The sequence below is a fragment of the Marmota monax genome, unplaced genomic scaffold (genome assembly GCF_021218885.2).
Source record: "Marmota monax isolate L192 unplaced genomic scaffold, Marmota_monax_Labrador192_F-V1.1 WCK01_AAM20220418_F8-fsc00001, whole genome shotgun sequence".
Lineage (NCBI taxonomy): Eukaryota > Metazoa > Chordata > Mammalia > Rodentia > Sciuridae > Marmota > Marmota monax.
In genome coordinates, this window is record NW_026693777.1 from 18,272,994 (window position 1) to 18,298,391 (window position 25,398).

A 25,398-nucleotide genomic window follows, 5' to 3' on the forward strand; every position below is an offset into this window, starting at 1 on the left:
AGTATTAAGTATATGTGCCTTAAAGTCCTAGGCATTGCTAATAGTACTGTGGTTTATTGCCTATATGCAAAAAAATTGGAGCAAATTCTAAATTTCAGTCAAACATTGGTGAAAACACAGATGCAGGTTTCTTCTTATCCAAATTCACAGATATCCTGAATTTGGGGGGAGGAAGGGTATCAACTGACCTTAGGAAGAGAACCACTTAAATAATAATAATAATAATAATAATAATAATAAACTTGAAGAATTGTTCCACTTATTTTATGAACTTTTTAATAATTTTTTAAACATCAAATTGAATACTTTATTTATTTTTTCTGTGGTGCTGAGGATCAAACCCAGTATCCCACACATGCTAGGCAAGTACTCTACCACTGAGCCAGAACCCCAGCCCCTGCTTATGAACCTTTTAATCCAAAGTAGCATGAGATTCCATAAAATTATGCAGACCAAAGTTGCTGAGGAAAGCAAGATCTCTGAAGAAATAAACAATTAAAAGAACAATTAATATGAAGTGGCACTAATTATTAAGGATTCTTGGAGAAGGCAAGTCCTTTCAAGTTCCTAAAGAAGTGCTAATATTGGGGATATTGATTAACTGAAAAAATTAAATAGGAGCTCCATCTTACATGAAAGGCAAACTAGAATTAGATATAAAACTATTTTTAAAAATTGGAAGAAAATATGAGTGTTTTCTTCTTTGTTTTCAGTGACTGTTGAGATAGACTAGGACTTAGCATAATACTTGAAGTCAAATATACCAGAAAGACACACAGCAACATAATGTAGTGGATATGAATGTAGGCTCACAGGACAGTGCCTGAGTTTGAATCTTGTTTATGCCACTTTTACCTATGTGATTTTTTATACCTTAATTTCCTCATTAGTGAAACATAGACAATACTACATTCCTCATAAGGCTATTGCTAACAGTAAATACATAAGTTTTTATATATCAGACACTTAAAATGATAACTCATAACTGCTTAAAAATGTCTCATATTATTATAGATTTTCTTAAGTTCCTTTTAAGCCTAACAAAAAACTGTAAGGAAAATGCTGAAGTATTTGATTATCTAAGATGTTTGCATACCAAGGATTTCAAAAACAAAATTAAAAGGCAAATTAAAAACTAGGGAAAATAATTAAAACAAACATGAGACAAAAAGTTAACAACAACCTTACTGTATAAAGAGTTCTTATAAATCAATATGACACATAAACATTTCAACAGAAAAATAAACAAAAGACAAAAATTTTTCAAAAGAAATGATTAAAGAATATGAGAAGATATTCAAACTATAAGATTAAGTAGGGGAAAACTGCTATAGATAACATGATATTAATTTTGTTAGTACACAAATACAATTTTAAATAGCCTAGAAGGAAATATATCAGAATGTTAAAGAAGATTATGGGTAGAAGATTTTGACCATGTGATTTTTAATTTCTTCTTTATAATTTTTGTCTTTTTGAATAGAACTTTCAATCAAATTTATAAAGAACATTATTTTCTAATAGAGGAGATGACATTGTAGCATTGTTTGAAATAGTGGAACGTTAGAAACCATCTAAATATTCATCAATAACAAATAGGTTAGAACATATATACTCCATACATATTTGATAAAACTTAATAGGTAACTGTTAAAAGATGAAATATATTATTTCTGCAATATTAGTACATAAATAAAAGTTGCAAAACATTTTTTTAAGTATGATCTTACTAAAAAATGCTGTGAATATTTCTCCATTGGTAAAAAGTGTGCATGTTTATATATGTATGTATATATACATATATATGTGTGTGTGTGTGTTTATCAGAGAGAAAGAATAAGAGAGAGAGAGAGAGAGAGAGAGAGAGAGAGAGAGAGAGAGAGAGAGAGAGAGAGAGAGAGACAGTCAGACAGACACAAGCAGCAGTGGTAAAAGAGAAGTAGGAAAATGGATTAAGGCCAGGGGAGTGTATTGAATTTCCAGAATATAAGCTAGGATCATATTTAAATATAAATTTAAAAAATACATACCCAAGCTAGATTTACATTATTTTAGTTGGTTCCTAGTTCTCCCCTTTTCACATAATTGAGAAATTTCTCAAGCAGTTGGGATAAATAATAAAGAAGACCTAGATTTGAGTCCTTATACAGATTATTTTCAAGAAAACCAAGATCAAGTCATTCTCAAAAGCTCAAGATTTCCATAACTAAACCGCAATTTTAGAAAGTCATCACCTTGCAGTTTAGGGGTTTAGCCTCCTAGCTGCAAGTACACTCTCTTCTTATAGGCTGTTAAAGACTAGAGGAAGTATTTGAGCTTCTCTTGTAAAAGCTGCAAGAAACCCTTTAGAAATAAGGGACTCAGGGCTGGGATTGTGGCTTAGCAGTAGAGCGCTCACCTACCACATGCATGGCCCTGGGTTCTATCTTCAGCACCATGTAAATAAATATTTAATTGTATTGTGTCCAACTATAACTAAAAATTAAAGATTTTTAATTAATTTTTAAATTTATGTATGACAGTGGAATGCATTACAATTCATATTGCACATATAGAGCACAATTTTTCATTTCTGGTTGTATATAAAGTATATTCACATAATTCATGTCTTCATACATGTACTTTGAATAATAATGACCATCACAGTCCACCATCATTTCTAACACCATGCTCCTTCTCTTCTCCTCCAACCCCTCTGCCCTATCTAGAGTTCCTCTATTCTTCCCACACTCCCCCTCCCTATCCCACTATGAATCAGCCTCCTTATATCAGAGAAAACATTTGTCATTTGGTTTTTTGGGATTGGCTAACTTCACTTAGCATTATCTTCTCTAAATCGACCCTCAGCACCACATAAAAATAAATAAATATTTAGTTGAGTCCAACGACAACTAAAAAATAAAGATCTTTAAAAAAAAAAATAAGGAACTCAGAAAGAATGGCTGATAGACATTCCTTTTAAATCTCAATAAATCAAGTCCCTTCATGCACTTTACAGGTTATGAAGGTTTCCCCAAAGGGCAAACAGGTTTATCTTATGTGCACGATAAAGTGTCAGAATGAGAACTGCATTCAGTCATAACAAACCCTGATATTTTCCCCATAACATTAAAATTGGAGAATTTTTATATAAATGTATTAGCATGTCAGCCCTAAACAATACTATTCTTTCTCAAAAAACAGTATTTCACACTTTTTCAGGGCTGGGCTGGAAAAGTACAGAAAAAGTATAGCACCAAAGTCTGAAAATCTTCAGCTGGGCAATGGGCAAAGTTGTTGGGACCCCATAGACACAGAGACAAGTGAGTTAGCTTGTGTACCTGGCAGGACAGATATAACATTTGCAGGATACTTCACAGAATAGCACCCAACATGGGAAAGTCTTTTCTTAAAATGAGTTCCTTTGTTTTGTTTTCTTGAACATTAAAGTCAAAGGATAACTCCTCTACATTCCTTCAAGAGCTTTCACAGGTTTCAACTTATTTACCAGCATTTAAAATAGAAAAAAGGAGTGGGACTTCTTCCCTTCTAAAGCTACACTCCCCTCTGAAAAAACAACACATGTTTGGCTCCTTCACCTTATGCTTTTAAGAAGGAATTTTAATGGGATGGGGTTCCTTGAGGTGCACCAACTTAGGAGGGAGGAGCACAATGTAAATTATACCTTACAACGAGTCTGAGCCCACTGGCCACTGCAAGGGATTTTAAGTCCATAAACAAAATCATTTTTGTTTTTGTTTTAAACTCATCCCTGAAAGGTGCAAGAGAAGATGAATTGCTTCTTTTATTTTTCTGAGTCTGTCATAGAAAAATCAAGAACCAAACAGCAGTGCTTTGACAACTAGTCAAAGACAAAGTTGTTTTGACCAGCATCTTTCATTACTCTGGAAGCACTTTCCCTCCCAATTAATATAACTTATGAGGCTGTTTTGGAGAGTTTGATAAACTGACACTCAGGAATATTAGTTGACTTTTTTATGCTGGAAACCATGGTAAGCTGATATATACAGCTTGCCTCTGTGAGGTAGAAGTGCCAGAACTTCTGGTAACCCCTGGCTGCAACCCAGCCACTTACTGCACTGGGGCAGCCATTGTGTTTAGCCCATATTCTTTCCCCCCCGCTATGAATGTTCCCTACCCCTCAGCTCTACTCTCTGATTCTTACTGTTAGACCCCAACCACTTGGTTTCTGGTCTGAGCTGTCATTTTGATATAGGTCCGAGGCCCTCAGTGAGTGTCCTAAGGTGGTGAGCAGGCCTGGGCAACATCAGAAAGGCCCACTCCCAGAGGAGTGGGAGAGGATTTTGCTTATTTGGGCCACGCTTTTACTCTCCATGGAGAAGAGTTGTTTCTAAAGTATTGCATCTAATTAAAAGAACTGGCTAAATTTGGGTTGTTTACTCTTAAAAGTAAACCATACAACTATATACCTCAAGCATTGTAGTGAGAAAATTGAGCTTCTTCATTCAGAAACAAATATAGAAACAAGCTGTGACTCACTTTTACCATCATTCTATTCCAAAAACTTAAAAACACAAGCTGCATAGTGAAGATCTACATAAAAATGTACAGACACATTTGCTATAGCCCTAAGAGCAAAGAGATCAATTAATTGGAGGAGTATGAAAATAAAGATAGGACAAATAAGAGAGAGAGGGCAGTAGGGAGAGAGGAAGGTATAATAAATAACAGTAAAAATATCACAAATTAATAATAATTCAGAATGGATGCTAAAAACAAAAATCAGGAGCAAAGTGAGGCTATAATTCGGAGCCTGCATCAAGGGGTATTTTGTACAACAGATTTATTCACAAAGCACCAAAGTAGCTATTAGAGGAAACAATAAAGAGACCCCCACCCCCTGGAAATTTGAGCCCTGCTTTGGAATTTTTATGACATTTCTTTCTTAACAAACAAGAAGGTTCCACCACCCTTTCCTAGCTTCAAAGCATCCCTATAGTGGTGGCCTGTGATTAATACCTTAGTTTGATTTATACATGTTATTTGTGGTATTCTCAAAAGTCATATAATTTATTCTTTATAAAAGTATTGCAACTCTGGCAGGCAAATAAATAAACAAAACCCCCTTATCCCTAATCTACAGGAATATTCTGATTACTGTGACTCACTCTGGTCACTTGGACAAGGCCCTTTTATGTCATCAGTTCTATGTGTGCAAAATTAAGATGTTACCAGCACCCCCAGCTAAAAACTAAAATATACCATGTAATTCCCAGTTGGGAAGTAGTGTAGGATGTGATGTAAACATGTCACTTATTTTTTTTGTTTTATACTACAAGTGGATTCCTGAAAAGTAGAGATTTACACTTTCTCCCATTTTTATAGATGGATTCATTTGCATTTCACATCAGGAACTCACTACTCACTATTTAATAGGAAATCTGATTGTGGTTCTAACTGTAAAGAATGCTTTTGTAATTAAAATCTTTTTGTTTGATCAATGTTATATATTCAGACTCAGTATAACTGGAGTTCTCAATGCAGGGTACACTAAGAGTTTTATTACCAGTTGGTATGTTATTGTTTTATTTTAACACTATTCCTTCTTTTTTCAGAAAAAAAAAAACCCAAAGAAGTATTTCTGTACCTAAGTTCATGTTTTTCATGACACAATAGGACAAAACTTGCACTGCAGCTTTATTTAGCTTATTGTGCCCTGTGGCATGTGAGGCATCCACTGAAGAAGACACCAACAAAGTACTGGGAAAAACTGAAGGCCATATCCCACTAACTGTGTCACTGTACTTCCAAGCCATCTACCTAGTTGAATGGAGATTATGCTGCTCTTTTAAAACAAAATCCTGCTTTGCATATCTGAGTTATCAAGGACAATATCTTCAAGTTGATCTAATTCAGTCAGCTAGAGCCACTCAGGGCTAGGGCTCAGAAACCTTACTTCCAGACCCTCTATGACCCACAGTCAAGAGTGCCAGCACCATTGGGCACATCCATCCCAATCTGCCATTTCAAAGCAGCTGCCTGCAGGCTGTGTCTGCCCTCAGCTACCAGAATGCAATGGGGCAGAAAAATTTAAACACAGGGGAGCTGGGGAGGGGGAGAAAGAACGAAGGGAACTTAAAGACAGTATCTTGGAAGCATATGTTTTAGAATCACTGCAGCCAGTTCCCTGTCAAGAAAATATTGTCCAGGTTGGTTGGTCCAATCTCATATAATCACAGATGGTTTATGCCTCCCTATTCAGGGTCCCAGTTCCCCCAACTAGCAAGAAACAAAGGAAATGGTGCATTGTGGTGTAGTTACTCTGCCATCTAGTGTTACATGTGAAAACAAACAAATAACAGCTGAAAATCTGGCTGTTAGAAAATTAAAAAGAGAATTACAAATTTTGCTAACTTGCATATTTTTCTTTCTGAAAATGAAGATCCTTCATTTCCACTGGCAGCCTGGTGAAGCCCTGCCAACCATTACAGCAGTCCTTCTCATGGGGGAAAGGAAAGCCAGAGAGTATTAGCTCTGAAGTTCAGGATGTGGAGAAAAAGAATATAACCTCAAAAACCCACTTTAGTGATTTTTAAAAGGCCTTATCCCTCCATATAAGGCAAACACCATGAATATAGCAATACAAACTAGGCAGTGAAACTGTCAGGACTGGGCAAGGACAGTATGGCCACTTCAGTCTTCACCTTGGAGAAGACAGCAATAAGTATCAGAGAAAATATGGATCATTTTTTAAAGTATTATCACTTCAACAACTAATGTATCATGAAGTAATGAGGTGAGCTGTGGGCTTGGAGTGCAAGTCTGCTTTGAGTCCCAATTCAGTAGCCTTCTAGTTGCAGGTAAGTCATGCAGTATCTCTGAGCTTTAGTTTTGTCTTTGGAAAAACATATGTACTTACATATATTCTTTCTGCTTTCATAAAACTGTCCCAAGGATTAGTTAGAAACACATCTGAATGCTTTTTGCCAACTCTAAAGCCCACTGCAGCACCATAAAGATATTTTCCCCTCTATATTATTCCCTTCTTTGGTTTGTGGCAGTCACTTATTTGTATGTGACCCTCTGTGTGAAGGACTTACGTATTCAACTTGTTCTAGAAGTGCCAGTGTTCATTCTTGAATAAGTGCTCTCGGGGTTAAAAGAAGAATTAAATGAGAAAACGTTTATGTGTGTCATGCAATATATGAAAAAAAACTCCCCACTGGACTATGAAAAATTAGCATTGTAGTTCAAACTGAAGTTATTCTAAATGTTTCTCCTTAAAATTATGTTCCACTGAGAATAAGAAGGCTTTCTTGATTAGTGGTTTCTATTGAAATGCGATTTTTTTTAAAGTTCCAGAGACTCTAGCCTGAATTTTCTTCTTGGGGACAGAGCTTACATTGCGAAAACAAATCAGGCATCAGGAAATTTAGAATTTTTCATAGCTGTTCCTATGACTACTAACTGTGTAACTTCAGGCAACTTGCTTAACCACTATCAATTTCAGTTTCCAAATGTGAAAAATAAGTGGTAAATTAAACAAGCAACTCCTTCCAGTTCTAGGATGAAAAGTTGTCCTACTTCTAAAAGTGAAATTTAAAGAAAATTTAAAGCTCATCACAGACCAGCTGTAATGTAATTCTTCAGAAAAGAAAAGTTGCATGATAGAAAAGATAACCTTAGGAGAGAGGGCTACTATAGAATGGGTGTGTTTGTGTCCTCTATCAGATATTTCTTAGATACTCAGAAACCAGTGTAGGCTAAAATAGGCTGTAAGAAAATGCTTACCCAGCCATCTACCTGGGCTTTCAAAATTACAAAGAATGGCTTTCCTTCCATTTAGCTCTGAAAACAGCCTTTGCTCTTTTTAGTAATATTTTTAACAATGCCAAGAAAAGAATTCTATTTATCCAGATTTCCTCTCTCTCTACAAATGTCAACACTACTTGGAAGAGCAGTAAAAACAACCTGGTGTTTTCATGATGTGAACATTAGACCAAAGTCACACTGTGGAGGGATCGAACTTGAAACATGACTGCCAGAAAAGGATATAGTTCATGCCTCAGGAAAAAAAACCCAGCTGTTGACCCCTGTTACAGAAATCACAACCACATCTGGTTCACTAGCACTTCCTCCCATATGGAGGCCGCCTTATTTTAAATATCCCCAATTCCCTCTGCTTTAAGATGATGCCAGTGTCTTATCAAATGGTCAGCTTTACTGAGTCTCCCTGGCTATTATGGCACACTGGGGCCCTGGAGATTTAGCCCTTTCTTTTCCCTCATCTACTGGGGCTTACACCCACTAAGTCAAATAATTTTTTCAGGTCTTTCCAATAATCTGCTGGAAGCCATGGAGACAGATCTAATCAGGGTTCTCATCAATCTTTCTCTACTTTCTCCAAACAGAACCAGGAGACTAAATGGAATGGTGCTGGATTTTTTTTTTTTTTTTTAATCCCTCAAGCCACTTCTGTCCAGGGAGTTAGGGCCCACTGTATGCTTCTGGGAGCTAACATTTTCCTAGGGAAATTTCAGGGATTTTACATTTGCCCTAAACCAAATACACATGAAACTTTAAGTCTAAATTCCACGGAGCTTTTTAAAAGGGGCTTTGCCTCTCCTTGGCTTATAATAACCCTGAAGGTTTGTTGTATCTCATTCATTTTGGCTGTTTTCCAGAGCAGCTGACAGACTGAAAATAAACACACTGCTGTCCCTACCACCCCATTTCTCTCCTCCAACCTTCTGACAACCAGCCCTCCTCACACAAAGACCCAGGAGCATTTATGTGTAGGTACACACCACCATGGCCTCGCAGCTCAGAGTTCAATATTGACCTTGATAATTTCTAGTTTGGATTTCAAATGTAGGTATCCTCAGCCTAATGACAATAGAATTAGAGCCTTATTCAATATGTGAGTGGGAATTCCCCTGGTCTAAGGTCAGAAGTCTCTGTCCTTTTTGAAAAGCAACCCTACATTTGGGGAAGTACTGTTGCACAATTTGAACCAAATATTTAAGGCAAGCTTGGGAACTTCTGCTGGAAAACTGATTTGGGAAGAGGACATGTGAGGCATCATACACTTATAGATCACACCAATACAAGAAAATCCGAATGATGGATTCCAAGCAGGAACCCAGGATCTCTATGTAAAGCAACACTGCCAATGTATTACTAACAAATCAAGAATCTGATCAACCATAGCTGAGAGTCTATTTGACTCAGAATTTAGCAGCAGCTTCATCTCCCAAATTGGTAAGGGGAGACAGTAAATAACAAGAACTGCTATCTTTATTTTGCCTTTTTTTCTTTCCGGAATGGAATCCAGAACCTCATGCATCACTCAGCTATCACTGAGCTATGTATCCAATCCCAAGAACTACGATATTTGAAGTATTAAATTTATAGCCAGCCCAGTTTGCTGGACCCCACCCTAGCTGGGTCTCCTCTAGATCACAATACAAGTGAGAACAGGACTCCTAGGACCAGAACTGGGCCTGATTGGCTTAGTAGGAATGGAGAAGGCAATGAGGACACAGGTCATGGTTTTACCTAGGTGTTTTACTTATCAATCAACACAGCCAGCTATTTTGTGTTAGGATAGTCTCTAACTCCTCCATCTAAGAAAAAGATCATGATCTTTTCATACCATAACCATTCATCTACCCAAATATCGGGAGATTGTTTTCTTTGTGAAGTATGCCGATTAATTGCCAAGGCAACACCTGTGCATCCCCTTTTTTGCTATGGGAAGCATTCTAGGAAATTCATGTACAAGACCATGCAGAGATCACCCACCCAGTGGCTTGGAATGCAGTGTGACCAAAGGCATTTCCAGAGAGCTCACAGGGCACAATGGTCATGCATGGGTGGATTTACTGGATGGATTAGACAAACCAACCGCAACCTTTCCATCTTTTGTTTCGATTCCTTCCAGTAGATTGGCCTTGTTACCAACACTGATGCCAAGACTAGCAATTGCTAGCAACAAAGAATTGTTGTTAACCCTTACCGCCTGTTTCATTCACCCTAATTATTCTCTAACAATACAATGGCTTCAAAAAGCCTCCAACTGTCCAACAGACACTATGGGCCAGAGGAATCACTGAACACAAGCAGCCTATCAATAAAAGACAATCCTGAAGCCGCTTCTGTCTGAGTATTTGCTTCATCTTCTCTAAGACAATGGGAAAGAAAACTCAGGGGAATAAAAAGGAAGTCCTGCCCTACAGATCTTTTGTTTGTCTGCCAATGCTGTATCTGCTCCAAGTTCTTGGGCGTATTCTTTACCACTCCCAAATACAGGAAAAGACCTCAATTTCCTAGGAAATGCAGCTTCAAGATTTTTAATGAATTCTCATTTTACCCAAGTCAAACTTCAGTGAAGATTCTGGTTTCTATTTATTTTTTTCTCTCATAAGGACAAGTATCTTATTATATGGCAGAGATATGTGAGCCACTGGACCAATTCACAATAAAAACAATAACATAAATAGGTTTCCCATATTTTAGATGACCAGCATAGAGCCCAACATGTCAGTATTTTTTTCTTTAATAGATAACATGGGTTGACGGCGTGAGTAAAAAAGCAATAGACTAGAAACAGGCCATCAAGAAAGGAGACCTGTTTAATAAAAGAGTCTGATAGAATAATCCTGAAGGTTTCCAAATAGGGGCATATAAAGTCAACAGAAAATTAAAAGAGAGGAAGTCTATGATGAATACAAATCAACATATAATTAGACTGAGATATACCCATGTGATGAAATGGCATGAGAAATAAAAGTTTGGTTGTTTCCAATAGGCAATCTTGTCAGTCCTCCTGTGCTTAAGGAGAACAGACCAACAAACTGACCTAGAATCTCAATGACATCTTAGAATAAAGGGGATCTTTTATGGTCTATTTGAAACATCAATTAGAATATGTCCATATGTAAAGGGAACATGGGACCTGGAATGTGTATAGTATGTCAATTACTATAGAGTATTTGAAGCAATAAAAACCATGGCTGCAAACCATACCCTCAGCAGAGCTATAAATAAATGAACAAAGATAAACTGAATTCCCCAAGGAAGAAAAAGCCTATATTGAAAAAAAAGATCAGCAAGCTCTAGACTTCAGAAGATACAAAATAGCATCAGCTATGATAATTTAATAGTGTTGTTACTCAGTAATTTTTAAAAGATGAATTAGTCAAATAGATAAAACATTAGAAAAACAAAATAAACAGCAGAAAGTTGCTTTTCTTTGCCTAAAAGTCTGGATAATATAAGGAAGTTCATGACATGAAAAATGAGAAGAATGCTTTATTAAAAAAAAAAAAACAACTTTATTTTACCAGACTTACAAAGGTTAAAAAATTGAATCATCTTGAAGATATATTTCTATCTAGAAAATAGCAAAAGTTTCAATAAAAACTTGTAATACCAAAAATTATAATACTAAAACTTATTTAAAGTGATTACAAAGAAATGTCATTGATTATTGTGTGAATCAAGGGAATGAGTGATCTGAAGGTACCAAGTACTGATGTGTTTTAACATTTCTGATATAAACAGTCCTGGATTTTAGATGTAAATTAATCCTGAAGAGCACATCTTAAAAAACAGCAGTAATAATACCTAAGTACACACTACTGAGGTTATCATTAGTGTACAAGATACTAGATTTACTAGTGTGTAAAACAAACTGCCAGAACCCCTTTCAAGGAAGGACTCACTGCTTAGCTATGAAGAGTACGGCCAGCAGGCAGCTTCTAGCATAAGCTCCTTCAGGTTCAGGATCAGGTTTATAGGCCCTCCTTGTCCAAGGTCATGACCTTCCAGGAGTAGACCATATTCTAAAACCAAGAGGCTCCATCACTGACAACCTGAGTGACCTTGAACCAGTTACTAACTTTTCTGACCTATAGCTTACATTATAATACACCAATAATAATATCTTCTACATGTGGTTGTCATGAGAATTATATGATATAACATGTGAAAAGTGCTTTTTTAGCATGGTACATAGCACCTGGGAAGGGCTCTGTGAATTGCAGCTATAAAATTATTGTTTTTAGGGGCTGGGGCTGTAGCTCAGTGGTAAAGCGCTTGCCTCCTATGTGTGAGGCCCTGGGTTCAATCTTCAGCACCACATAAAAATAAATAAAGATACTGTATGTTCGTCTACAAAAAAAAAATTATTGTTTTTAACCTCAACAAGAATAACACAATTTCTAACACTTGGCAGGTACTCAAAACTCTACATTGATGAAATAAGGCTAAATATTGATGGTTATATACACTACCTTCCTTTGTTGAACATTAGAGTAAACTATTGAATTTAAACTGAGGAAGCAAAAAGATAATAAAGGGGGCTTTATTATTTATTTTATTCATTCAAGAAATTTTTATTTAGGCAATGCCATGCAAGAGAAACTAGACTTTCTACCTTCAAGGGGCTTACAACCCTTCTAGATAGGAAAATAAGATGCACTAATATCTTCTATTTCCAGGCAATCTGTGACAAGCTCCATCCAGGAATTCAGAGGTTTGCAATCACCTCCGATGGTTCGGGGTCAGGATGGCTCCGGAGGGCACCTTGAAAGGTGACAGATGTAAGTAAAGTAAAGCAAAGCAAAGTAAAGTAAAGATGAGAAAAGGGATCGTTCTGGGCAATCAGGATGGACTGAGCCAGATGAGAAGGGAAGCAAGCAAGTGGACCTTTGGGGAATGCTGACTAGTCTAGGCTAGCTGGATTTTATGCTAGGGAATAGTGAGAGACAGGTCTGGAAAGGGCAATGTGGACTTGTCCGGAAGGGCTTCAGATGCCAAAGCACAGGTGGTAGAAACCAGAGATGCTTCAGGGCTAAGGGATGGCCAAGCTGAGACCAACTGATCTGACAGCTGTGGACAGGGTGGACCTGAACAGGGGGAACCTAGAGTTAGGGCAGACACTCTTTAACAACCCAACTAGTATTCTCAGATGGGAAAACTGAGAGGCCATGTGCCCAAGGTCTTCCAGTTCATAAATGATGGGAGTGGGGTATAAATTCCAGAGTTCATGAGAAGAGACATGAATTGGGCAGGGGAATCACCTGATGTCTTGAAAACAGCAACAGGTTGCAGGCAGAGAACAAATGTGCTGGACTGTCTAGGGTAGGCAATGGGGGGAAGGCAGGCAAAACTGGATTTTTAAAGAAACAAAATCTGAGACATAAAAGAAATTAAATTTAAGTGGTATCCATATGTATTGGATTTAGCCAAAATCATGAAACCAAATATTTTATCATGACACCATGATTGACAATTTAAAAAGAGTACAATATGTTTTTCTCACAACCAAGGAAGAAGGAAAATAAAAAGGAAAGAGAAAAAAAGGTTGTTTGAAGGTTGTATAGCAGCTTCCAAGTGAGAACATGCAATTTGGGTTTCTCAGTATACCAGAGCCACATTTTTAAGGGAAAGACAAGAATAGAACATGCCCTGGTGGGCTTTTGGGGTTAAAGCCATGATAACATATAAACAAATTATAAACATACAAAGATGCAAGTTCACTGGAATTGCTTTTCTCTGCAGACATGTCATATGAATTTGGTTTTAATTTAGTTGAATAAGATAGTATATGTAAAGTGTCCAATACAGGATCCGAGGCAAAGCAAGTGCTGGTTCTTTTTCTTTTCCTAATCAGCATCTTCCCAAACTACCCAACAAAATGTAAGTTAGACTTAATTTCTCTTATAGTTTAGCTTGAAAAAATATAAAACAGTCTTATGATTCTTCAAGTTTCCACAGGTTAAAGTCCTTGAGTTCTGGCATTACCTACAAGTGAGTGGGGACAAGTATGAGAACAGAAGCTCTTTCCTTGAAAAGTAAATGAGGGCAGGGACATGAACAAACAGTGGGCCACTGAAAACAAGAGGCTTTTTGTACTCTGGACTCTTTATCTTATTCTACCAGTGACTCACCATAAAGAGCAAGTTCCTGTGTCAGTGAGAGCTCAATCTGTCCTTCTTTGCTCAGAGAAATAATTGTCCTTTATCCCCACTTTACCTCCTAGCAACTGATGAGTTAAAGCTCTGGTAATGATACATTAGGAGAGTAAAAAATATTCATTATTACATATGCTATAGAAAAGGCACTCTGGTCACTCACAAGAATTCTAAGTCATACTAGACCGAAGAAAAAGAGCTCATGTTGCTAGTAGGTACCATCTTCTTCTCTCCACTCTCCCCAACCAATCCCCCAAAGTTTCTGTATATTGTCTGCCTTTCCTAAGTGGTTATATGTGGAAGTGGTGTTAAGGCTGTTCAGCAGATCATGGGGTGAAAGGTATTGTTCTATGTCACCCCACTCAACAGATTTAATAGGCGGCAGCTGTGGCTCCAAATATATACAAAAGGCCTCTTTTGCAATGAAGAAAACTAAAGACCCAACGTTCTTTTTATTATTGTCGATGTAACACCCAGGGTAAAAAGAGTGTCCTATAAAACCACTGCTGCTGACAGAGAGGATGGGGACTCCTGGACAACATCGGTGTCATATTTGGTGAGAAGGTCTCTCATCTTCCAGATGTCTTTGTATATATTCTTGTGGCCAGACTGTGACCCTCAAGGTAGAGGGACTAGGTTAAAATAAGGAACATTTGTAGGTTCAAATAATGTAACCAATGTAGCTTATCCCATCCAACCTAAGACATTTCATTTTTTTTTAACTCAGATATTAAATTATACTTAGATTGGCCAAATTTTCTCAGATAAAAATCAGGTCCTTTGTCAGTAAAGAATATTTAAGGAGACAATGGAATAGAACATTTAAAATGAGATTGCTGAAACATCAATAGTTATATCAGATTCTGCTGCAAAAAAAAAAAAAAAAAAGGAAAGGGCTCTTGTGCTTCTTTTGGCTGGATGACTATAAAGGAGGCTTTAGGGTCTGGCAAATAATGGTGGTACCACTGGGCTGGGCTGGGCTGATGGGATGGGCAGGTCAAAGTCAGAGAGAAGGAAGAGAGAGGGAGCAGTGAACAACAAAGCAAATAGCAAGCTGAAAAACACATGCCAAGTATTGGAGTAGAATCTTAGAGCTCAGTTAAAAAAAAAAAAAAAGACTATGGTGAGGTACAGCTTCCTAGGACAGAAGGCAGTGTGACTTCTCAGAGTCAGGCAGAAAAAAGGGTTGTAAATCCTCTTGAGCAACGGTCTCACACTGAGGATTCCTCACTGATGGAGAAACTCAGTACCCAGAGAGTAGCTGTGATGCCATTTGTGATACCTTGAGAAAAAGAATCCAGTGGGCCTGGAGTTGTGGCTCAGTGGTAAGAGCACTTGCCTAGCAGTTGTGAGGCTCTGGGTTCGATTCTCAGCACCACATATAAATAAATGAATCCAATAAAGGTCCATCAACATCTAAAAAAAAAAAAGAATCCAAGAAAAGGAATCAGAGAAGAAGAGAATAGGATGGGAAAGGCCATAGGAAAGCAACAAATCCATACATACTCCCCAGGTGCTCCCCAGGAAAGTGACAGAAGAGTGAGGCATTTTCCTTGGATTACAGTTGTATCTTATCTGGAAAGAGTGTCCCTCAAGGAGACTGCCTTGTCACAGAAGAAGGGATACAGCTTAGTCATCCATGTGGCCTGAGCAGTCAGCATGGCGCCTTGCATGTGGTGACTGTTCAGAAAATGCTTGTTGTTTGTTGTTGTTAAGATGCCAAGATTCCTCCAGAGCTAGTGCCTTTTAATCGTGGTTCACAGAATGCCCAGAACAGCTGAAAAGCACCATAGATCATGTCTAATTTCCTGATAAAACTGGCTAAGTGGAACAACACAACTGGCTCAGGATCACACTCTACCCACAGATATTCTGATCTCTGGAGGAAACCGGAATCTGAATTTTTATCAAGCATCACATCAACCCCAAACTGATGGAATTCATTGCAGGTGCTCCACAGACCACAACCCAGGGGCATATAACATTACATTTTGTGGTCTGGCTTTAAGAACTGAGATCAAGCTGAGAGTCCCAGGGATGAGTAACAGTCAGCAACATTTCCTTGTAACAATTAAGGAATTCTACTTTGTAAACAATGTTTTTGATCAAAACCACAATGAAATATCACTTCACAATGACTGTGATGGTTGTAAGGCTGACAATAAAAAGTGTTGGCAAGGATGTGGAGAAACTAGAACCCTCACATATTGCTGGTAGGAATGTAAAATGGTTTGGTCATTTGGGAAAGCAATTTGGCAGTTCCTCAACATGTTAAAACAGAAAGTTAACATATGACCAACAATTACACTTCTAGGTATATTCCCAAGAGAAATGAAAACATATATCCATGCGGAAACCTGTATGTGAATCTTCATAGTAGTGATATTTACAAGCTGAAAGTAGGAAAGAAATAACCCAAATCCTTAGGGGCAGAAAGCAATTGGTGATTGCCAAAAGCTAGAGAAAAGCATTGGGAATGGGGGAGGGAATGGGGAGTGACTGCTAAGAAATGTAAGATTTCTTTTGGGTGTAAAAATGTTCTAAAATTCAGTGGTACAACAATAGTTATACACTTCAGTGAGTAAACAAAAATACTGAACAGCATACCTTAAGTGATTTTATGATATGTGAATTATGTCTCAATAAGTCTGTTTAAAATATTTTTAAAATATCATGCTAACTTGTAAGCATCTAAATAATTTTACCACTAGAGACTACAAATAAAGATTACAGAAGCAAGTCATGTAATATAAACCAACCAGTTAACAAATATCTGAATGAAGTGGGTCAGGTGTAAGGAAAGGGAGCGGTGTGAACTTTGGCAAACTGTGAGAGGCATGCCCATCTAAAGGGAGCAGAAGCTGTTGAGATCTAATGAATTGTCACCTGCAAGAATGTGATACAACATTTTGAGAGCTTCTAATTTGAAGAGCCTGGATTTTATATGACATCTCTCAAGTTTTAAATGCTGACACTGAATTCATATTTTTTTTCTAAAGACATCATTGAGAGAGTCAATAAAATATATCTACAGGCTGGAGGATCCCATGGCTGCCAGCTTGTGACCTTGAATCAACACACGCATCTTTCCTAAGCAATTAGTAAAGTAGATTGCATTCAAGTTGCTCAGAAGACTTTTTATAGGTTAAGCTACCTTCACAACATGGAAAACCCAACCAGTTAACAAATATCTATTACAGACCTCTTAGGTGTGAGGCGCTAGAAGGTAGGGGCACCATAAAATTAGAGCACAAGTCAGAGAAGTCAATTTTCATCACAAAGGAAAAAGCTGCATCCCTGAGGGAGCCGCTCCAGAAGCCTGCAAGATGGTTATGCTTATGGCAATAAAACTAAGGCTCTCTAGTCCCAGAACACTGCTGGGTCCCATTTTGTGATACTTCAAACTGGCTGTGGACTATCTGAATTCATTTACTTTTCATTGCTTCAGTGAACAACAGGAAGAAACAGAGTTTCTCCATGTGCTTATCAGCTTCAATTTCAAATGTAGCTCAATCCTGTAGAGTCAGGAGGGAATAGACACTTGAATCCAGGTGCTCTGCAGGCTGGAAGAGTTTTAAATCTCTGAGTTGGCTCCATAGCAAAAAAATAAAAATAAAAAAAATAAAATAAAAATCCCAATAACTCTCTTATGAAACAATTTCTCCCAGGACAGGGACTTTAGAGGCAGATACATTACTGCCCACATAATTGAGATAGCAAGTGAATGAAAAGGTAAAGGGGTAGCTGATTTGATAGAGGGTCACACAGGTGTCCTTGAAAATGGACAAGTGCTGAGAAATCAATTTGTGTCCTTTCTCAGAGACTTGAGGAACAGATTGCTACAATTAGTTAAGGGACTGCTTACAAGTGACACTCTTTGTGTGGATGTCTGCAAATCTATATAACATCAGCAGTCACTAGGAATCAAGGCCAACAGGGAAAGCTGAGCAGGGGCATGTGTTTAGCATTCAAGAGAACAACTCCCCAAAGAGACACAAACTAACAGCTTAGAAGGGGTCAGTATCCTACTAGCTTTTGTTTGAGACTTCAAACCTCATTAAAAATGTTTGTCATGTGTAGGAAAAGAACAGAATCCAAAGTGTATATGATTAATGATTCCTAAAGTTTTCTCTATACAGCAAGGTGTACATGCCTTGATAGGCAAACTGAAAAGAATACACTCTTTGCTGTCGTGGCCCTTTCTCTTTTGCTTGATTGATCTAATCGCTGGCCTGGTTTCAAGTACTTTAGGTACTTCTCTTTTCTTGACTATTCTATGGTTACCTACTGAACTTCTCTACCTGAATGTCTTCTCTTACTAGAACCTTTATTTAAACTCAATATGTTACAAAGTAACCTTGATATTCTCCAAGGTTGCTTTTCATTAGAATTTCTTGTTGATGGCATCATGATCTACCCAGATACTCAAGTCCCCAACCTGGGTCTCATCTGAACACCAATCCCTTCACCCAAACTTTCACTGCAGTCTCCCTATTTGGCTTCTAAAATGCTTTGTAAATCTATCCCTCTCTTCTGCTGCTGCGGCCACCACTTCCAGATTAGACAGCAGCTTTCCTACTGGTCCTTTTATTACCCTTTTCTCTCACATCATACTATCATCAGAATTCTCTTTCTAAAACATAACAAAATAAAGTTCCTTTCTTTCTTTAAAACCCCCATAAACCCTTCTAGTACTCACAGTATGCTACACAAGGTCCATCACAGTCTTAACCTATTTAGGCAATTTTTTTTCTATAATCCTATTAAAATGTCTTCTTTTACCTGAATATGCAATGTTCTTTCACACCCTTATCATTTACACATGCTGTTTTCTGTATTGATGATGCTCCTTTCAACCTTGTCAATCTAGAAAATTTATTCGTGATGTTCCAACTCAAGTATTTCCTCCTCTTCTTCACAGAAATATCTACTTCTTCTATGCTTCCCTAAGTATTTTGCTCAGACCAACCACAAAGCACTAATTCAATGAACCTTCAGGTCCCTACCAGGACTGTCTTATTTACAGCTATATCTCCAATGACTAGTATACTCAGGTATTTAATAAATGTCTCTGAACTCAGAGAATAAGCCAGGAGATTAACACATCACAAAATCAAGAAAAATGAACTTTCCAGTATAACTTAGAAGTATAATTGCAAATCTAAAAGTGAACAATTTCTTAAATAACAAACTTCATAATGGGGAATACTAGCCAGGCAAAATAATGCAATCGGTATCTACACTTTGGTTCAGACAAACAGAATTGACCTTTTAGTCCTGTGAATATATAATCTTTAAAGAAAAACAAGTAGTTTAGTGTCTGACAAACAATAATAAGCACTACATGTGTTTGCTGTTGTTTTTATTGTTAGAGAGTTATGACATAGTCTACTATCCATCTAAATAGCTAAAAAGATAATATGTCATGATGGAATTCTGCTAAGTAACCAACCTCCAATTCCTAATTTTACATTGAGAAACTAAAATACTCACATATAACCAAGTTTCCTAACACACATGAAAATATTCTGTTTCAAATACATGTCTGAGCCAGTGGCCTCTGGCCATAGCCCACATACTACCATCATGCTTAAAGGCTATTGGCAATGTCTTCTAGGTTTTTCTATAGACTAACATCAAACTAATTTATCTGACCTTTTTGATCTACATAGCCCATCCACTACCTCCAACTATTTTCTAGAGGCCTGAATGAGTCAGAACAAGAAAATGATTAATCAACTTGGAGAGATTTGAAAGCTGGAAAAGAGCCATCCTGTGAGTAAAGCCTTGAAGCTGTGGGACTGCAGCAGTTGGAAAGTTAGGGGATTTCCATGGTTGAAAACATTTGGCCAGCTTGCTATTATCCTCTGACCTTGCAATAAGACAGAACAGACCAAGCTGGGTGATTTACCTCTGACAATATCCTATGTCTGCTGCCTTTGGCTGTTCACTCTGACTTGACAAAATCAAAGTAATTTCCCCTGAGCCTTATGACTTTGGAAATAACTCAGAAAATTCCCTCTGCTTTTTCCTCCCAATGGATAACATTCTCAGTCCTTGGCTACACTTTTATGTATAGTGAGGTTTACACTAGAAGTAAATGCAAAGCACCTAGAATAATACTTGGCAAATAGTCAGGTGGGTCTGCTCTTTTGTTAGCCGGGGCTGGTTTCTCAACACCCAGGGTGTATAGCACCATCTTGTTTTTCCTTTTTGCCAGTTGTTACCCTGCCAGTACAACATAAAATTACTTCTCAGGCTTAAGATTTGTATTACTTGCCAGTGTTCCTTATTACATCTATTTAAATTCTCCAATTCTCTTTCCTGAGGACTTGATTTCCAAAGTGACTTTTTTAGAAAATACTACTCTAGTATTATTGACCTTTTATATCCCCAAAGTACCAAAGATACTTTATCTGTATAATTTATTTGCATTTCCCTCATTTGTTTTTTAACATGTAATATTATACTGATGAGAGGAGGGCTTCTTGCTTTTCTGATCTACTTGTCTCCACTGCTTACGCCTTTACCTTCATTTTCTTGCCCTTTCACACTATGTACACTGTCCCCTTTCTTCTTTCATTTAAATATATGAATGGCTTGGATTTTATTACCATCTCTTCCTTTCCTGGTTCTGCTTTCTGTTCTATCACTGCATCTGTAATACATTCCTGTGCCTGCTCTCTCAATAATGTGTCAGCAGAATATATAGATGCCTGGTTGTTTAATGGTGTCCTGTCCCTGTTTCTCTCCTTAGTATATTATGTATTTTCTCATAAACTTCTTAGACTCTCAATCTCATCCACTTACTTGACTAAAAAATAGGTTTAGACAAAGCTATCTACAAAATTCTACCAGAAAAGATCCAGGTACTGCTCCATTCAGCAGATATTATCATACAGCTCATATATACATGCAAACATATGCACGTAAACATTCATTGTCAGGGTTCTTATCCATTGATTCATGGGTCACAAGGAACTTGCTGAGCATTGACAGCTGCTGCTTTTCACTGCACTGGCATGGAGAAGGTTTTGCCTTTTGGCACATAGGTCAGTAAACACAGTGGGGATTAACAGAAGAGAGATAAGAAGAGAGAAAACAGAAGTGTAGGAAGAAAAGCAGAGTGATTGAGGAAAACAAAAATCAGAACAGGCAAAGAGAGAAGAAAAAGGCAGCATGCAGCTTTTTCACTTGAAGAAGAAAGCATGAGGGAAAACATTTAGGAATTAGTAAATACAGATGAGAAGACATTCCAAATCAATGTGTCATCCTCATTTTAAAATCATTTTTTTATTATTATGATCTACTGTCCACAATATGGCTTCTTATTACAAATCCCTCAGTCTACAGAAGCAGAAGTATCCATCTGGCAATTTGTTTGAGGTCAGTCAGTTAGTCAAAGCCCTCAAGGACTCTAATTCTAACACTCTACACAACTCAAAAGTGAGCAAATAAGTAAGATGTTCTTCTGACAGTTTACTGCTAATGAATAACCCTAGTTTTGGCCTTCCATATGTAATAAACATGATGATGGGATTTTCTATCACAGTCAAAGAATTTTAAAAATTCATTCTATTCCAAACTACAGTAACCAAAGATGCTTCTTGCTAATTATTGATCTAAATTCTAAAAGTACGTTGTAGGCAAACGAACACTAACATCAGAGCCAAGAACTCCTGAGCTGGATCAGGGTCACTTTGGCAACTATGAAGAAGCAGAAATCCCTTATAAAGCTCATTTCTTGATTGAAAGACTAAACTTATTACCTCACTATAGAACAGGTTTTGCAGTGGATATCTGTTGTCTTCCAGCCTCCCTTTCTTTTTGTAGAAATACTCTAGTTTGGATTTGGGTATAACTACTGCCTAACTTCCTCAGGACCAGTGCTGGTAAAACTATCTTCCAAGATACAGGTCCTTTCCCTGGACAAGAGGTAGGCTTATAATCCAAGCCAGTTAGTCAGGCTCTCTTCTGGGAATTTGAACAATTAAGATCAGAAAATATCTGAAGTGGATTCACCGCATCAGTAGTAACCTGACATAACTGTCCAATAGGTTTTTGGTCCCAGTACTCCTAGAGCTGTTCTGATCTGGAAACTGTTCTTCTTTAGGATATGACCTATTCCATATCCATTCAAAGATTATACTTTATTTCTTTAAGTTAGCCAAGGTTAGTTGCTATTACTTGCAATCCAAAACCCTGAACAAATACAATGCAAATTACAATGAATGAGAAAAATCACCTGTGTAAGACTGTCATACAATTTGATGCTTTTTGTAACCACTTAACTAGTTACAGGCCATGACTCCTCTGTGCCTTCTCAGTTCTGGACACCCTGTTGAAAAGTTTAACTGACACTCAAAAGCAGAGGAAGAATACATATTGTTATATGCTAGAAATGAAGCATTGCTTGAAGTATTGCTTCAAGCTAGTCAAAGTTGAAATTTTAGGATGACCAGACAGTGATAGCCTTACCTACAATGGCATCAAAAGCTGGTCAGGACCATTCTGTCCGATCCTAAGTCATTTGTGTAGAAGAGACAATTTTGACAGTTGACAGGGTACACAGATATAATAGATCTATGACACAGCTCTGAGCCTGTCCCCAATTTGAAGGTTTGCCAAACCAAAAGGGCAAGCCCCAAACTACAGCTGGGATCTTGTTCTGTCAGTTTTCAGGGCTATTCTCTTTATTCGGAAACAAGATGAATGAATGACCAACTGAGATGCGAGTGCTCTTCAGTGTATGCCAAAGGCCTTGTGGCAATGTAGCTGAGCCTAGACTGAAGACCAGGGCCTAGTTACTCCCAACACCCTGGAAATCACCTTACTCTGAAACTGGCTGTGAATAGATATCTACTCACAGAGCTATTTGTTTCCCATCCTGCAACATATGAGACCTTGAAAATGGCAAATTCTTGTCATGATTAAGAGGAATAATACAGAGGCATCTGCTGAAATGACTTTCACTTGCACTGAGAAATGTCAAGAAGTATCAAAAATTATTTCATCATCTTGGTTCTTATCATATACTATAACACTGAATAGTGGCTTTTGGGGTTTAGAATGCATGAAGTTTTAGAACCTACCTGTTGGTAAGTTCAGAACTTCTTATAGTATTTTTAGAGAACGTTAGGTTTTCTTACTAAATCTGCTGGTTTGTAGGGTTCCAGATGAAAGTGAGAAAAAAATCATGTTTTATTCCCATGCTCATAATCACTTATTGTAAAAATTAGTTATAAAAGTTGAGACACAGAAGGGGCCTTAGTAAATATTTAGATTAAATTCTATCATCTTACAAAGGATAAACTGCATGTGAGGGCCAGTCAAGAAGTAGTGACAACATAAGTCATATCACTGACAGTGGTAAGGCTAAATGTAGAATACAAATTATATGACTTGTGACCAGAGCTCATTTTTTGTATCAAGCGCTTTAAAATAAAACTGTTTTAGGGCTGGAGTTGTAGGTCATTGGTAAAGTGCTTGCCTGGCATGGGTGAGGCCCTCAGTTTGATTCTCAGCACCACATAAAAACAAATAAACAAAATAAAGGTTAAATAAATAAATAAACTGTTTTAAACCCATACTAAATTCTCACTCATTTATCTCCCCCAACTCAAATTTATCAAGCATGTCTGATATACCAGGAGCTGTTTTTATGAACACAAAATGATAGAACTAAGTTCCTTAAAAAAAAAAAAATTCAAAGAGAGTGATTTCAAAAAGTGACAGTCCTGGGGCTGGGGATGTGGCTCAAGCGGTAGTGCGCTCGCCTGGCATGTGTGAGGCCCGGGTTCAATCTCAGCACCACATACAAACAAAGATGTTGTGTCCGCCGAAAACTAAAAAATAAATATTAAAAAAAAAAATTCTCTCTCTCTCTCTCTTTTAAAAAAAAAGTGACAGTTCTGTTTCAGTAAATTTTCACACTGTGGTAAAGGAAAGAAAGAGAATGAAATAACTTTAATTTTCATAACAGTAATGATTCAAATAATTCAAGCAATATGTGCATTGTTTTGCCAGCAAAAGGGAACATTTTCACCAAGCTAATCATACTTCCTATGAATGCCAAGAAACCACTCTGACCTACAGTCTCTAGAGAAGTGAGATGTTGAGTCTTGCCTAGGATGGGGAGGAGGGAGCTATGCTGAAGGAAAGCATGTTTTGGAGCTAAGACACCTTAATTTAAATTCTGGCGCTCCCATCTACTACTTGTGACCTTAGACAAGTTATTTACCTTCCCTTAGTCTCAAATTTTTCACCTATAAAACAGGATGAAATCACTTACTATAAAAATTAGACATAATGTATGCAAAGCAGTTAGCTCATTGCTGACACAGAGTCCTTAATACATAATAATAATCATTATTATCACCATAATAATAATTGATAATTAATATGATCAATAGAAAAATTGTATAAAAACAAAACTATATCACACTGTCTCCTCACTTGATAGGTGGACTTGCTCTTCTCTGCTATCCATGAAGAAGAATTTTAAAATAATAAAACAGGCTTGGGAGCATAGGTCAGTAGTAAAGAGCTTGCCTAGCAAGTGGAAAGCTCTGGATTTCATCCCCAGAACTTCAGAAAACTTTATTTTTTTCAAAAACAATAATGTTACATAATGGATAGAATTAAAGGATTCCAGGATGTCATCAAGTCTATACCATAGTCCTTAAGCAAGACTCATCTTAAAACAAACCCAAAGAGAATAGAATATGAATCTGTGTGTGTGTGTGTGTGTGTGTGTGCGCGTACGCGCACCTTTGTGTATTTAATCCTCAAAAATGAGAATTCTACCATATTTTTTCAGTACTCCACTCCAATTTTGCTTGTTAGAAGATACTTCCTTATGTTCATACAAAAATTGTACATACTGTAGTTTAAGTTTCTTGTGTTGTCCTGAGGTAAGATGGAAAACACCAGTCACTATGCTCTACTTAGCTTCATTGTGTACATAAAGATTGCTATTAAATTGCCCTTTATCCTCCTTTCTTTCCATGCTGACTAATCCCAGTTTCTCTAAATTCCCTCATAGTTCTTTCCCAATCCTTTAATCACCTTTGTGGCTGAACTCTCAGCCACCTCTAGATTCAACCTCTCCCCAATAATTACAAATTGCTGAACTGGGCACAATTTCCAACTACAGTTCTGAATGTCAACCAGCAAGCTGAATGTGTTCCTGCAAAATAGCTGTCTAAATTACCATCCCATGATTATGCTTTTGCTCTGCAGGCTATAGCTTATGCTACACCTTATGTTCTACAGGATATAGTTTGTAGAACCTCAATCTAGAAAGAAAGTTATTTTTGAAGGTTCTTCATAGCAAATTTAAACTTGAACTGCCTGCCTCCCAGCTCTTATCATGTTTCTATATCCTCCAAACACTTAGGGAGAACTAACTTCAATGAGAATCCAGGTAAAACATGAGTATAAGAGTAAATAAGCTGGA

At 37.3% G+C, this 25,398-nt stretch overlaps 1 protein-coding gene across 5 annotated transcripts in view; it reads right to left on the reverse strand.

Annotated features, from left to right (window-relative positions):
- The window catches only part of Rad51b (RAD51 paralog B), a 573,606-nt gene that overhangs the window by 191,355 nt on the left and 356,853 nt on the right, over window positions 1–25,398 (reverse strand). The gene's annotated exons all lie outside the window — the stretch shown is intronic.